Source organism: Marmota marmota, unplaced genomic scaffold (genome assembly GCF_001458135.2).
Source record: "Marmota marmota marmota unplaced genomic scaffold, marMar, whole genome shotgun sequence".
In the NCBI taxonomy this organism is placed as follows: Eukaryota; Metazoa; Chordata; class Mammalia; order Rodentia; family Sciuridae; genus Marmota; species Marmota marmota.
In genome coordinates this window covers 33859166-33877110 of record NW_026000093.1, presented here as the reverse complement: position 1 = coordinate 33877110, position 17945 = coordinate 33859166, and positions in this window count along the sequence as shown.

The window sequence follows — 17945 nt, the reverse complement described above, 5'->3', positions numbered from 1 at the left end:
ATATAGTTTTTCCCTTTTCTCTTCAATTTTGATGCTTTGTATTTCTTTTTTCTTGTCTGATCATTTTATCTAACTCTCCAGTCCAATGGTGATAGAAATAGTAAGCATGAACATTTTTTTCCTGTTTCTGATATTGAGGGAAAAATATCCAGCTTTTTACCATTAAGTATGTTAACTGTGAGATCTTTATATAGATTCCCTATAATAGGAGGAGAATGTTTCTACTTCTAGTTTGCTGTATGATTTTATCAGAAGAGGATGATTGATTGACTTCATCAAATACTTTTTTGTATCTATTAAAATGGTCATGTGGCTTTTTCTTTTGTTCTATTTATGTGGTATATATTGATTAATTTTCAGATGTTGAAACAACTGCACATCCTACGATAAATCATGTTTAGTTCTAACATACAATCTTTATGTTATTTCATTCAGTTTGCTTATTATTCAGTGAATCGACAGTTTTCCAAATGACCCAAGAATGATGATCAAATCAATATGTGGGTAAATAATAATTCAAAGTATAAGATAAGCTGTTGATATTAACGTAACAAAGTTTAAAACCTATTAATATGATTTTAGATTTGACCCTCCACTTGTTGAGTTTTAAAGTAATATAAAAATAGATACAATTGATGAAAAGGATAATAAAATTCAATCACTTCTCCTTTCACACAGTTTTGGAAATCTGGATGCAATCCTACTAGAAATAAGCAAATGTGAAAAATCCATCTGCATCCAGTCACACACCTCCTGAGCATGTGGATGGGTTAGAAACCATATAGCGTTACAAGTTTCCATCTCACTGCAGCTCACCCTCTTGCCCCCATGTCATGAAAACTCTCCAGCAGCAAGACTTTTGAAGGCCAAGTCTACATAGCTTCTATCCCAAGCCCTTTTCTCTTGGCTGAGTTTGTATTTTTCCTCTCTCTTTAACTCTCTTTGTTCATATCCTTTTGCTCTCTTCCTCTTGCACACATCCTAGTGAGTGCGGAAGCCAGGCAGGTAAGCCAGATGGGAGCCCAGTCATCCACATTCACAAGCAAACCTCAGATATTTTCGAAGGTAAATGACCATATATATTGTGGTAGTTGTTCAGTTCTTTAATCACTTAATGTATTAAACTGTCCTACCAATTTTATTAGATTCCTGCTTTTAATTAGATTTCTACCTCCCTTTTATGTGTCACCGAGAAGTTTTTGGGTGATGTCTCCCTAACTCTTTTAGGCGGAACTCTTTATGCTTGTGGTCTCTTCTTACTGAGATAAAGTCCACATAACTTAAAATTCACCATTTATGTCATTTCAAAGTGCACATCCCAGTGGTTTTTAGTATATTCGCAACATATAGAACCATCACCAATAACTCCAGAAAATTTTCACAATCCCCGAAAGAAACTCCATGTCCATTAAGTAGTCACTGCCCATTTCTCCTCCTTAATCCCCACTGCTGGCAACTATTAATCCGCTGTGTATTGATTTGCCTATTCTGGACATTTCATATAAATAAAATTATAGAAGTGTGACCTTTTGTGTCTGGCTTCTTTCACTTAGCATAGTATTCTCAAGTTCATCCATGTTTCATATATGTAAGGACTTCATTCCTTCCCGTGGCAGAATAATATTCTATTGTATGGAGTATAAAATTTCATCCATTCATCAGTTTGTGGATACTTGGGCCATTTATATTTTGTGCTATTGTGAATAATGTTTTCATTAATATTGGCATGCAAATGTCTTCTTGGGTCCCTATTTTCAATTCCCTTGGGTAAACACCTAGAATTACTGAATCATATGGTAATTCTATGCTTATTTTTTCAAAGAACCGCTGCATAGTTTTCTTTTTCTCTGTTTTTTATTATAGCCATCCCAGTGGGGGTGAAGTTGTATCTCATTGTGGTTTTTATTTGAATTTATATTTATAAGGGATATTGATCTGCAAGTTTCTTGAGATCCATTTTTATTATTTTGGTGTCATGATATTACTGCCCTCCCAGAATAAATCTGAAAATGTCCCCTCTTTAACTTTTTGGAAGAGTTTTAAAAAGATGGGTGTTATTTTTTATTTAAATGTTTGACAGAACTCACCAGTGAAACCATCTGGTCCTAGATTTGCATTGTAGACAAAGTTACCAATTACCTATTTAATTTTTGTACTTGTAATAGGTCTATTCAGATTCTCTCCTTCCTTTTGAGTTAGTATTGGTAGTTTGTATTCGCTTAGGAATTTGTCTGTTTCATTGAGGTTATTTAATTTGTTGGCATAAAATTGTTCATTGTATTTTCGTACAATCCTTTTATTTTCTCTACCTTTTACAATATAAAGATCCCTTTCCTTGCTAGGCAATAGTAGCTGATTGTTTTCCTTATAGCCCCCTAAAATTTTAATATCTAATCCAAGAATTCTTTCAAAAATACTTAGGCTAGTAAAAATTGTAATGAAATATGTATTTGATGCTAGAGCCAGATGCAATAGATATTATAGTTCTCTGCAGTTTTTACAAAGTTTTAATATTAATATTCCTACATGGGCTGGGGTTGTAGCTCAGTGGTAGAGTTCTTACCTAGCATGTGTGAGACACTGGGTTCTATCCTCAGCACCACACAAAATTAATTAATTGATTAATTAAAGGTATTGTGTCCATGTCTAAAAAAGATAAAAGAAGAAGCAGAGAAAATGTTTTAAAAATATTTCTATGTAATTTCTACTTCTACATCTTTGTGCTTTTTGGTTTTATCCTTAGTTAAGTACCTTAGCCTTTTCTTTAGCCAGAATCAATTTGTTAAACAGAACTTTTCTTGTTTAATATTTGTCAAATAATAAAATTTATAAGTCTTTCCTATATTCATAACCAGGTCCTTTTTACTGTTCTGTCCTTTGCAGAGGGGAGCAGATGGGGGTGCAAATGAGAATCACTTTCCATAATACACCGTACGGTTGGTTGACTCTTTGTGTTTATGTCTCACTCCTGCTGCATTTGATCTTGTCCTCTGTAGTTGTGCTTTCATCTAGGATTCCCTCTCCAAGATTAAAATCATAGTCCTTTGCTCCTTGCATATCTGGGGGAGAGTTTATTGCCATCTTATATGTATCAAATGGAGATGGATATGCCGATATCAGTAATATTCATGTTGGGAAAGAAAAATAAACAGAAACAAAGTATTTCAAAAACAACTTAACAAATTATTCATGGTAAGGAGGCTTTTTCTAGTATATAGGAGGATGATATTTTTCAGTTTTTGGAGACCTCTGTCTATTTCATACTCTGCCAATGTTGTACATGCGAGCATATAATTCAATAAATTTGGTTTAATAGAATTAACATGTTTTATTCCCTTTTTCCTAGAGGGGGAAAAAAACACCTTTTCCATCCCCAAATAGCTGATTCATGTGAGCTCCCACTCATTCATTCAAGAAGTTCTCATTGAAACTTGTCAAAGATAAAAAAAAATTAACAAATGAAAACATGGACAGACATCCTGCCCTCATAGAACTTGTATTTAACTGAGGATAGATAGCCCAAAGGAAAATTGATGTGATAAGTGCTTTGGAGAAAAAGAGAAGATGATAAAGAAGACAGAAATGTAAGAGCACCATTTCACAATGGGTAGTTATTTGCTTCCCTGCAAAAGTGACATTTGCACAAATAAGAAGGTATTTTCACGATAGAGCACCTGTGTTCAAATTGTATCAGGATAAGTTTCCCCTTCAAAGTCTCCCTTTGACGTGCAGCACCTGTTTTTCTGCCTCATGTCAGACATCCCACTGTCTCTTGTGAGCCCGTTCTTCCACCTCTAACACCTCCATGCATTCTTGTTCCTTTTCCAATCCTCATCAAATATCTTTCCATGTGCTTACTGTGGAGGATATGTTCTCCCAGTAGGAGAGAGATTTGTTCCTCTAAATGGTACTTCAAAAAAGCATTTGATTTATATCATGAGCATCTTATATGTCCTCTAAAGAATTTTCCCTTTTGGACATACTCTCCAAGTTCACCCTTCTAAATCACCCTCCCATGCTGCAATATATTCCAGAACAAGGTGCCAGTTTTTATTATTATTATGTGGACCATGATTCACTGCTGCTAGAGTAATCTGTGTTTGTGCATGATTTTTCACATTAATGCCAGCAGGTTTTAAAAATTATATTTATTTTAAATATCAAAAGTTAAGTTTAATACTTTCTAAATAGGGAGCAACCTACTACTATTTTTTAAAAATTTCTTTAAGAAAGACTCCTTCATTGGAATTAACAAGAGAGTCTTCAAATTCTGAAGCCTTGAGAACCACTGGTGCCATTCTTCTAAGGACATTTATATTATCTAAGAATTTAATAGTCCCAAAATTTTTATCATAAGTATTTTTATGGAAGTGAGATAAAATCCCTACAATTATAACGTGGTCATGTTCCAAAAGTTGGGAGAAGGACACAAAGAAAAGAAATCTACATTCATTCAGCATCTTATAAGACAGAAATCCCTGTGATGATCCTCTCAACAATTCAAAGGACTAGATTCTCATATTCCCATTTGACAATGGTGCACCCGAGGTTTAAAAAGTAAGTCCGTTGCTGCAGGTTACACAGCTGTAGATAGGCAAAGCTGGGAGTGAAACCTGGTCTGTGTTGCTCTAAAGACTATAGACTCTTTCTAGTAGTTCCTGTCATGCTAAAACTAAAACTTAGCCTATTTTAAATAGTAGGTTTTATAGAAATCCAAACCATAAAATCTTACTAACCAAAGAATGTTGACTCACATGCAATTTACAGAATACCTGAGGATAATTAAAAAATATTGATCTACATGAAAAAATCCATATGTGACTTGTGAAAAGAAAAGAGAACAGGGGCCAAAATCCCTTCCTACCCACTCAACAAAGGCAGAAAATGTTTGTTCTATTAACTTATAAAATTATATTCAAAATCTTTAATTTTGGCAAATTTTAGGAAGCATGACAATATTGTCAACATATTTTAGAAAGCATGACAAATATACCAAGTATTGACATTAACATGGTGGTGGAAATTCAAGATTGGTATGTGAATTATAATTCTAGTGCAAAGTGTTCTAAGGAGTGCCTCTCGTCCCTTTTGCCAAAATTGCAATTATCAAGCTGTTACTTGACCCAGCTTGCCTCTTGGTAGCCAGGCACTGATGTGTCCCCATGGTCATGATCTCTCCACTGAGTAGTCAGCTCTGCTCTGGGGAAAGCTGTTGCACAACCTCAAACAACATGCTCAACTCAAGCCAGCTGTTCTGAAAGTTCACATCCCTGATCAAAGGAGACCAGAGATTATGTAAGAAAGCATAGATAACTTGGCACTTACAAAAAAAGAATCACAACTGGAAAAACCATGTTGTAGGTCACATTTTACTGAGGATCTGTCATTAGTATCAATACAATGATCATATAATTTATCATTCAAACCAGAATTCTTTTGAGAGGAGTATTAATAAGAACCCTAGGAAAAGAGGCATATAATGAGGTTGCACCAGCAAGTGGAGGGCTTATATTACACTTGCTATTAGCATCACCTTTATAAATGAGAAGACAAACATCTAAATGATATCTATATACCTTGTAGTCTTGCAAACTCTGGGATCATTTTGGATGAAAGATGTCTACACATTCATATGAGCTAGAAGCATAGCCTATTATCTGGAAATAGAAGTCCATGGTTAAATGAACCTCAGGAAGTATTAGTATGCAACATGTGAGAACACTATTTTTGTTTTGCCCTTTGTCCTAAGAATATGAACTCTTAGACATAGGAGTGATAACAGAGAGAAATTAAGACTTGAGCTATTACCCAATGATTCACAGCATTTTGTTCACAATTATGTACTAGCACTTAACAAGACCTATAGCTATTTGCTTATTCTGTGTCTGTCTATAAGCAACTCAAGAACAAAGATGTGTCTTACTAATCTCTGCTGCTTCAATGTTAAGCACAGACCTACTAGATGTGTCTTCAGTAAATGTATATAAAATGAAGGAAAATGGTAGGCTCCAGAGTTCAAATCTTGAACTATAGAATCTACTATATGGACTAACATTGACTTAGAGAAATGAATTTCCCTTGACTTAGGGAGAGAGAGACGGACAGACAGAGGGACACTGACCCTCTCCTGACCCTCCCTTGATTTATTTTGATTTCATATGCTTTCATAAGAGTGAAAGCAGAGTAGGCCTTTTCAAGCTTGTTCCAATGCTAGCCAGAGGCTGGAAAGCAAGCTTAACTTTGCCAGTTACTTGTGCTGTCTCTGCAGGGCCTTTCTGGTGATATCAGCCTTGCTCTACAGGCAGGCAACCAGTTTTACCAAGCTATATTTGTGTCTGCTAAGCAGAAATTACTTCAGCGTTTCCTAAGATGACTGGAATGGTAAATATTCTTTTTGAACTCTCCCTGCCTGCCATACCTTTCTTTCTCTTCAGCCACCATGGAATCAGAGTTCTAAATAAAGAGCTTACATGTGTTTTTAAACAGCTAAATTCACCTCTATTATTTCACTTCCAGGAATACTCTTTGGCTAGAAACTCTGGAGCTTCATTTATGGATAGCTCAGCTCAGTTGGACGACAGCACACTTCCAAGATGGCTTTTGGGCAGAATTCAAACAGAGCTGCTTCAAATTCTTTTTAAAAGCAGACAGGGCATAAATACATATATTTTTGATACCAGCTATGGAAGAAATATGGCATCATATCTTTTTTGAAGTGAGGTAGGATATAAATAGGTAACTATGCAGATTTCCATCTCAGATATTTGTTTACAAGGAAAAGTTCAGCTCCATCCAACCCATCCACTTTATTTGCCACCAGAGTTATTTTCCTAAAGTGACAAACTGATCCTATCATTGTCTGCCTCCCATCTTCCAACTCCCTCATTATCTACCAGGATACATTTCTTTCCTCCACTTACAAAACTGGGGGTTCTATATAACTTCCAAAGTCACCTCTCACCACTCTTCCATCATCACTTCTTCCATTCCTACATAGAGTCATGGTTCCATAGCTAAAATGACCCCAGTTCTGTATCCCTCCATACTTTGTAATGTTATTATGGAGCAGCTACTTTTTTTCCAGCTGTGTGAATCTGCACTGGCCTAATGACTTGCTTCACTTATAGAATGTAATTTGGGTTGATTCCATGACTAGTTATTAGGAGGATTTATGTGCTTTTGCTCTCTCTTAGAAGGTTCTAAGATTTCCAAGAAACTTCCAGGCCTCTGCCATGAAATCAAGACTAGACCAGCTTGGTGGAGGATGAATTCACCTAGAGCAGAGACTAATCATCCAGCCAAGGCCATGTTAGACCAACCAGCTCCCAGCTGCAGGCCAGGTGATCACACATTCATGAGTGAACCCAGCTTAGATCAGCAGGTGTGGCCAGCCCAGTAGAAATCTCCTGCCTACCCATAGATTCATGAGAAATAATAAATGGTTATTGTTAAGCCACTGGTTTGGGCATGTTTGTTACTAGCTTTTTGTGGCAAAAAATATCCAATAAGGGGCTGGAATTGTGGCTCAGCGGTAGAGCACTTGCCTAGCACGAGCGGGACCCGGGTTCAATCCTCAGCACCACAAAAAAATAAAGGCATTGTGTTGTGTCCATCTACACCTAAAAAATAAATATTTAAAAAAATATATCTGATATACATACCAAACTACTTATAGTTTCAGAACAAAATGTTGTTCCATTCCTTCATTGCTTTTAAAGGTGCTATTTTTCTCTGCTTGGAACAAGTCTCAATTCAGTTCATAGTCATTAATATGTCAACCACATTCTCCAACATTCATCTTCTCTTTTTCTGCAAGAGATAATCCTACTTACATTTCATGATCTTGCAACCTGTAAATCCCTTGTCAAACCCAGCAATGGTGTGGTAAAATGAGATCTCCCTGATTCTTCCTCTCTCTTACCTCATAGTTACTCACTCTCTCCTCCATGAGGTTGGCCATGCTTCTCCTATATACATTCTAGCAGTCATCACTTTATATTGAACTTTTTACATTTTTGTCTCTTCCACTGGACTACAAGATCTTAGAAAGGAGAGACATACTGTTCATTTTGGAGAAGCCAGGGCCTAACTAAGCCAGGTGCTCCACACATCTTTGCTGCATGGCTGTATTAATTTTTTAACTTACTATGAGTTTGTCTTATCAATGAATCTTCAAATTCATAAAATAAAGACATGAGGATATAACATAATATGAGTGAAGTCAATGTTTATTTTCAATCATGTCTTAGGCACTGCTAACATTATGGAAACAAAAGGCAGGTGAAGTGGTAATTAAGCCTTCCACAGAAGAAACAGGTTAAGATCATCATAAAGATTTGTGGGTTGAATAACCCCCAAATGATCTGATTTATCAAAGTCTTCATTCAGAAACTAAAAGATATATTCTTATTGGAATTTGTACATTTAAGAATGAGGCAGAAAAGGATTCAAGCAATTCTATCTTGGCAAAAACATCTGTTTACTATATATGCTTCCTCTAGAAGAATAAATTTTCTGACCAGGAGAGACTAATTAATAAATTCATGAAATAGATTAATTTTTTTAGGTTTTGATTTATTTATTTCAACTTGATTTGTACATTTCATCATGCAGGTATTTCATATTTGTTCATTGCACCCAGAGATGTATGTGTTAGGACTATAAGACCCCATGTCTCTCCTGTCCTCTCCTCCTTCATACTCCTTAATAACTCTGTTTTACCTATAACCTCCCATAGGTCCTGATATAAGGTACAAGGAGCTAAAATCAATTTGTCATAGAGAATTAAAAGACTTTATTGACCTCAAGATGCCTATCAGCAATGTGTGAGCATACCACAAAATCTCAAGATAAGCTCACAGGTTTGAACAGTCTTGGAAGTTTGTAGATATTAGTCCCTTAGCAACTTTACAATATATTTCTAACCTCTTCTTAATTAACCTCTGTCTCATCACCAAAGGATTTAAAACAATTAATAAGTGAAATAATTAACAGGAATGGCAGAACGTGGGAACATTCGGAGTTTACCTCCAGGATCCTTGCTCTTGCCCATATCATCTTTACAAGAGTTTTGAAGAGCATGTTACGATATGCACTTTTTTTTTGTAAACATCAGAAATTTATTAGTTGCTCAAAACATTACATTATATCAATGTAATGTTTAGATTAATTTTTTTTAACTTTACAATGTGTTCTCTGTTTTTTTTGTTTTTTTTTTTTTTAAATGGCAACCATGTTGAGCAGATTGTAAAGACTTCATCCAGATAGCTTGAGTGATGCAAGCCAATTGTAAGGATGCTAAGTCCAGGGTTGACAGGCACTTATTTGAATAAATCCAAAGGCACAGGACCCGTGTGACACAAAGGGAACTGGAAAGGGGAAATCTCATAAGATTTGTCCAATCGGCAATGGGGAATCCATGTGTTCTGCCATTAACTCAGCTCCCATCCACCCATTTGGGGGCTATCAACAGTTACTTATTCTGTTCCTCCAACTCACCTGGACTATGTTTACACCTTAGTTAAACATTTCCTACTTTGGTCCCACCTTCCTTGTGGTCTTTCAGTGTGGCAATCAAGTTCAGACAATCAACTTCTGCTCATGTATCAGAGTACTGATTTGTTTCATGTTCCTAAATCAGTTGCCAAAAGAAGTAAACCAACTGACCCCACCATAGAATTGGCAATCATACAACATAACCCACTTGACAGACTTCTCGCAGCAGGCCTTCTCACAGGCCATGGATAGTCCCTGAGATTGGCTACTTTGCCCCTTTGAATGGGAATTCTGTGTAGGCCTAATAGTAAAGGATGAAATTTACATATTCTCTAAGGCCCCAAGTATCATTAGCTTTTGTTTCAAAGAGAATAACTATAACAAAATTTTAAAGTTCTGATTGTTTGGCTCTTTAAAGTGGATTTTATTTTCTAGAACCGTTTGGGGTTCATGGGAAACTGAGCAGAAAGTACAGAATTCTCATATATCTCTTGCATACATACATATACACACACACAATATCACAATGTCCTTTCAATACTTCACTTTTTGGCTAAGTAAACCAGTGTCAGTGTCTTTTGCTTTCAAAAAAGAAAAATTATATATATTTATATGTAAAAATTATATATATATATATATATATGAATATAAATATAAAATTATATATATTTATATGTAAAAATTATATATATATTTATATGTATGTATGTATATATATAGTATACCCAACATTCTCTCTGTTATGTGCAGTATTTTGCCACTTATGAGATTCCTTATTTCCATTTGATCACTTACTCATCTTTCTGGTGCTACTTCCTCTGCTCCTAGACTAATGTGGGTATCCCCACTGCAAAGAGGGTATGCCTTCATATCAGCTGATGCTATCACACTTGTAGCATGTTCTAATATGTTCTCTCCTCTAGTGATAAACTTCTTGAGGCCAGACACCTAGCACAATGACTGGAGAATTCTAGAAACACAAAAACTATTTGTTGAATAAATGAGTGAATGACTTTAAATTCATTGCCATTGTTCATATTTAGTTTTAATGTCTAGATAGTTCCTTATACTATATGAATCAGAACTACCAGCAGTGAAAACTCACTATCCTTCAGGGCCAAGGTACCCGGTAATTTCAGTTTAAAACATTTAGTAAGATCACAAACATTTTCATCAGGTCATATTTTTGTTTATATCTCTTCTAGAATACATACTAGTTAAAATGTTCACATAATTACATGGGAATTCTGTTCATTATCTAAATCTCAAGTTCAGAAAAATTAAGTCACTATGAAGAACCAACTTCCTTCCACAATGACCTATGTGCTATAATTTATGCATGAGTATGATATGTATACAATGCGTCTTTCTGACGGCTCCTTTGACAACTAATAATAGAAGAATTTGAAGTGATTTTTCTTTTACCCTGTGAGCCTCTTTAATCCCAGGGTAGAGAAAAGACTGGCTATTTATGGACACTTGGGTATAGTGAGAAGATCTCTCAGTCCCCCCTTCCCCTCACAGTGCTATTGTTAAATGCCTTACCCAAACCTTGGCAACTAACTGTGGGTGGTTCTGCACCATCTCTGGGGATGGCAGTTTCCTTTTCTCCTTACAAATCTGACTTTTCCAACCTCTATGACACTTAGTGCTAGAGACTTCCTAGAGTACAGAGCTGGTCCCTGTGCCAGTACATTTGAGTACACTCTATAAATGACTTTAGAACAGAACTTGTACCTCAGAACATTGGCTCTCCTAAACCAGGGGGCTAAGAAAACTGATAATCTTTAAGAAATCATAGGAGATAACTCTGGAGGACAAATGCCTTAGGGCATTCACTGACAGGTATTCTCTCAAGATTTATATGGGCCCAAACCTTGTCCCTGATCCCCATTTGACCCTGAACGTGCCAGAATGAATTCACTAACCTCTTCTTACTACACTGGAGTAAGTGGAGGGGAAAAAAAGGTTTGTTTCTGGTTTCCTTGAGAAGCACAGACCAAGCTATGAAGTCTGAACAGAATACAGCAGGAGTTCATTCTTAGCCCCTTTCAATTATGGAATCTTTATTTAAGCTTGCTGACCTTTGAGAGACTTGCTGGGAGGTTGGCAGTCACAGAGAGGCTTAAAAGGACAAAAAACTAAAGAAATTAAGAAATGTTTATTGGTTTTGGCAGGTCTTTGAATACAAATTTTGTGATTTTGTGACTATTATTCAGAAATTCTCCCACTGACATACTTTGAGGAATTGATATGGAACCACAAATGAACAGATGGTTACATTCACAATGTAACTATTTAAATTCAATCCAGAATGAAGTACAGTGGATTGTATGAGATTTCACATGTTCATTGTAATAAGAACCCATGTTTATATTTCATTCTTTAACATCTGAAAGTGCTATGAGGCTGGAAGAAACCATTGTCTTACATCATCTCATAACCCAATATATGCATATCCATCTTATTAATTACTTTGCTTAATCACGTGTTTTTTTCTTATTAAAGATTCTATGAAAAAATATTCAAAGAAGGAAAGGAATAATGGCTTTTTAGAAAGAAAAGGGAAGAAAACTAATGGATAAGAAAGAAAATATAGGGAGCTGATACTCTCAGTTCTCTATTGGACATACCAATAGCTTCTCCGATGGCTTTAGGAGAGGTCAGTTGTCAGACAGAAATTCATATGGTCCCATAAAATGAACTGACGTACAAAGGCTGCAAAAAAAAGTGTCTCAGTAATCACACTGAGATGCACTAAATGTAAGACAAAACTTCTGCAAAGATTTCATGCACAGAAAGTAAAATTAGAATTTGTCCCACAAGTTCCTGCCCAAATTGCTATGTATGTGTTGAAACCCATATTTCTTCCAATTCACCTTTTCTAAAAAATGACATTTTTGAGGTTTTTACCTTTAGAACAATTTTTATGTAGCCTAATTTTTTTATTGTTTATGGATTTCACATCATAGTTGAAAGTCTTTTCCTAAACATGGATTATAAAATAATTCATACAGCTTTAATTACTCATATAAGTTCTCTCTCTCTCTCTCTCCCCACCTACCCACTTCTAAATCCTTGGTCCATTTTGATCCATTGATATCTTTTCTTGTGCAAGGGGTGAAATACTGATCTGACTCTATCTTTTCTCAATTATCTTTCATAATTCCAGAAATTTATTTAAAAGCCCATCTTTTCTCCAGTAATTTATCAGTTTTAGAAATACTATATATTGAGTCTATTTCTGGATTTTAAGTTGTCTTTCATTGAGCTGTTTGTCTATTGCTGTGATAGTACCAAATTGTGTTGAGCTTAAAGGATGACTAGTTATGTTTTACTAGCTGGGAAAGAAATTTGGTCCCCCTTCACAGCTTTTCTTTTTCTGAATTCTACTGGCTATTCTTGTTCATTGTTTTCTCTTCTCCTGTGCACATTACTGTCTTATTAAGATTGTCAGATTTATAAATTAACCTGTTATGACTAAATCATCCAAATTTGTCCAAGTGTACTTTTTTGTATCTTCTCATATTGCCCATTTCTTAAGTTAATTTCTAAGTATATTCTCTTTTTTTGCTATGCAAATGGATTTTTCTGTATCATTGCATCTTTTAGCTGACCTTTTTTGTGTATATAAAGGCTACTTATTAATCTATATTCTGCTACATTATTGAACAAAGCTTCAGTTACTATAGAGAAATAAGTTTAAGTGATCTAGTACACAGAACAGTGACCACAGTTAATAAGAATGTATTGTGTACTTCAAAATTCCTTAAAAGAATAATCTTTAATTTTCTCACCACAAAAAATAAGTCAGTGAGGATATGAGTGTTAAATAGTTTGACTCTACAATGCATACATAGATAAACATTACAGGGTAGTCCATATATACACTATTATTTATCAATTTTAAAATATGAACAGACAAAAAGAAAAAGGTTAAAAGGAATTTAACATGATTACATACAGTATATCAAATAATACTGCATTCATATTTTATGATTATAATTAAAATTACAATGCTTACACATTACATAAGCTAGAAATACATGATGTCTTATTAACAAGTAATATATGGATTTCAGAATATTTGTTGAAGGTAAAGAAAGAATTGTCGGAGCATCACTAAATTTATTTGTTTGTTTGTGTGTTTATATATTTATTTTTGCATCACTAAGTTTATAAACAAAGTCTTTAATCTTTAAATGGATGCTGATCTCAAAGTTGGTACTATTTTTGGAAAACTGTTATTTGTAAAAAGTTAAAGATTTATACAATCAGAATAGAAAATTGCATGGAAAATACCATTTTTAAACAAACATTTTAGGTAGAAAACTACTTCAGCACAAAAGTTATACATACAATCATACAAAGTCATTGTGTTTTTAAAAATATAATAGTAACTGTAGTTTGTGGAAAACTTGCTAGTTCCTAGGCCCTGTGTTAATACTTTAAAATATTACTTTATTTAAGCCTCAAAACCACTCTAGGCTGATGGTATTTATAACTATCGTTTTACAGACAAGGAAACTAAATCTGAGAGACACTGGGATCTTTGTCAATGGTCCCCCACCACAGCTGGTTCATGGTGGAACCTGTCATTCTAGCACATGCTATGTCTGCACACAGCAGGGCTCCTAATAATTAATACTTGTCAACATGTCATCAATGTATGAGAGGGAATAAATTGACTAATAATATAAAATTGTACTACCAAAAGAGGGCCATTTTGGCTACAGTATTTATCTGAGATTGTTTTAGTTCATCATCTTCTAAAAGATTAGGCTGATCTTTTTTTCTCTGGTGTCCCTTTTGTCTGAAGCAGAATCAGTGTTATATAAAAATATGATCACATTTCCCCAAAGGCAAGGTGGTCAGAGAAAGCCAGTGATGATGATATGATACTGGGTATTAAATAGCCTTAAACCAGACTTAAATTTCAAGCGGAGCCACTGGTCTGCGAAGAGAAATATCAACATTGCCGATAAGGGTTTTTAGAACCCAGCTTCAGAGTTTTGGATCCTGAGTGATAGTTCCAAATGGTCAGCTAGAATCTCAGATCAGCACTTCAAATGAACTCTACAGAGTCATGGCACTGAACTCAAGAGAAAGATTGCTTGTATGTTTGCAGACTTGGCAGCCCTTGCAAAGATGACTTAGAGCAATCAACTTTCACCTCTTCTTTTCCTCTGAGATTTATGGAACATAATTTTTATTTTTGGAGGCATTTTAAAATTTTTACTTATAGTAGGTAGAATGATGCTTTTGTGACACTCTGATTTCAGGACTAACTCGGAAAATCACAGCGAAGAGTTTAATATTTTCCAAAATAATGCACATTATAATTTCAGAAAATGTAGGACAAATCACCACCCAAGCATTTTTTTAAACCAATTCTAAAGTAAAAGCTGAGCACAGACTTGCAAGTTAGCTCAATTATATGTCTTTTCTCCTATTATTTCTACCAAATTTAGGCCAATCATTAAAAGTTGCATAGAGGATGAGGAAATAGCTCTAAAGAGACAATTATTAAAATGAAAAGAACCTGAAATTAACATGATTGCCTTCTAGTTACTTAAGAATTAAATTTTTCATCTACTTGTTCCCTATTCCTATAAACTTCTGGAAGAAAAAAAAAGTTTAGAGAGGCTTTTTTAAGAACATATCAAATTTGTATTCTGAAGTATAAAAAAGTTGTTATAAAGATGAACTTTTGTGGGCGTAAGAAATCAACATGTAAACGACTAAAGAAAAATGTGAAGAAAATCATTAAAACAAGTCAGAATCATATTTTGGTGATAAGTTAATCAATAATCTGATTTCTCGCATAAGACATTTCACTATGTACATCAGTTTAATTCAAAATGATAATTTTACCCATTGATGGCTCCTAGTGTCTTGGCCTTAGACCCTGCCTCTTCTTTTGAATATCTGGCTTAATTCTAGGCCAACACATCTTCATTACTCCTAATAAATGCAGGTATCTACAGCTCTCAAATATTGCCCAGATCAACCCTTCTCAGCCCAGTTCACGTCCTCTCCAGTGACCTTCAACCAGCCTGGTCCTGGCATTTACGTAAGAACAGGATATTAAAACATTCCCTGTGCGTGTTTGAAGTTAATACTCACTGCCCAGTTATTTCAGAAACTTTTTAGAACAACTGCTCCATCTTTAAAGTGTCTGTAGACAGGTGTCATGGGTGAACCATCCAAGAGTGTCAGAAGCCATCAAAGCATTATTTGCAAAGTCAAAGCACTTTAGTGATGCTATTCATGAAACCCTATCTCAAAGCCTGGAAGTTATCTGGTCCAGCTCTCTATCTAATTCAAGAACTCCTTCCCAGCATTTGTGAAAGGAGAAAAGAAGGGGAAAGAACTTGGCATTTGTGAAATCTGAAAGCCTGGGTTTAAACCCTAACTCCAGCTCATTTACTTCTGTGATCTCAGGCAAAATGCAAACCCACTGAGCCTCAATTTGCACATGTAAGTATGAGACTTGGGACGTGTTTAATAAATAATTGAATGAATAAAAACTTCAGTAATATTGGTCTCTCAAAGTTGTACTTGTAATTTTCCAAATCATTCTCTTCCTCTCAACTGTGCTCTTATATCTTCTGTATTTTCTGATATTGCCTTTGCTCTCTCTCACTGATTTGCCTGGTTAACTAGTACCTATCCAGATAATGCTCTCCTAGTAAGAGCTTTCTACCTGAGGCATCTGCAGCCTGCCTGTCTGACAACCCGCTCATGCAGTTGATATTTGTGTTTATCACTGAGTTAATCAGGTGGTATAATCATATATCTCCCCCTGTATCTGCCTGACAAGACTGTGAGTTCCTTTATTTATGTACTTTTGTGAGGTTCGGGAGGTAAAGTTAATTTCATCTCACAGTCTAGGGAAATCTACCACTTTTCCACAAAAGTCCTCTTTCTGTCCTTCTCCCTTTTTTATATTTTTTGTAGATTTTTTGGTACAAGGGATTGAACTCAGGGGCACTTGACCACTGAGCCACATCCCCAGCCCTATTTTGTATTTTATTTAGAGACAGGGTCTCACTGAGTTGCTTAAGCACCTTGCCATTATTGAAGCTGGCTTTGAACTCACAATCGCCCTGCCTCAGCCTCCCAAGCTGATTATTTTTTGTTTATTCATCTTTTATCTCCATATCCATCCCCTAAGTCCTGCACCTGTATAAGTACCAATTATAATGTGATTATATGTATCTTTTTGTTTATACATATTTTTCAAAATGATTTTTGGATTGGACCAAAAGGGATTGGACTTACTTAATTAGAAATTACTTAATTTTAAAATTAAGTAAGAAGTTACTTAATTTTAGGGGCTGGGGTTGTGGCTCAGTGGTAAAGCATTCGCCTCACACGTGAGAGACCCTGGGTTTGATCCTCAGCACCACATAAAAATAAATAAACAAAATAAATATATTGTGTTCATGAATAACCAAAAAAATTTTTTAATTACTTAATTGTAATAAATTGACAGGCTTTTGCATCAAGAGCACTTGTTATAGTAGATCATCTTTAATTTTCAATAAGTATCTATGCACTTAATGCAAATAAAGAATAAGTTAAAGGGCCAGGATGTAGCTCAGTGGTAGAGTGCTTGCCTAGCAGGCAGAAGGTCCTGGATTTGATCTCCACTACAGAAAAAGAAAAAAACCTAGAACAGGAGTGCTGACACATACAAAATGAACAGAACAGAGTTAGCAAAATTCTTCCAAGAATCTGGGTTCCATCGTAGAATTCCCCTGAGTTCAATCCCCTGTACAGCAAAAAGATAAGAAAACAATAAGTTAAAATATAGTCATTGAAATTACTATTAATCAGGCTTAGAAAGAAAATTGTGAAATAAGACATATGAAGTTGATGGAAATAGTCCAGTGACCCCCCCACACACACACACCCCTCTTAGGACAATAGGAATGACAGGCCACATAAACTGCACTTTTCAGAGCCAGGTCCACCCTGTGTTTCTGGTTATCACAAACTATTTGGCAGAGACCTTTTCCAGGGCCCATGATTGCTGTGGTGTCAGTGTTTATTATTATTCAGGGCAAAACTCTGGTATGTCCAAGTGTTTCAGATGGACATTTTTGGAAGAGAGTGGCCCCTCACCGACAGAAATGGCACCACCCAGGTCTCATCTCCAATATTGCTTAGGTATGGAGAGGCCTGATGTATCTTCTTCACTGCTGTATCTCTCACTCTAGTTGCCACAAACTTCATGCTTCCCAGCGCACAAAGCATTGTGGACTGTGCCCAGGGAGGACAGTGGCCAATGTTTAATTCAAGGGTACCAAGGAAATGAAGATTTTTATCCCTGCATTCCTAAAACACCAGCTGAAGTGGCCCCATTATTCAAACAATATAAAAGCCTGCCAAAGTCCATGAGCACTATTAAGTACCACTGCAAACCATAGAGCCAACGCTCTATG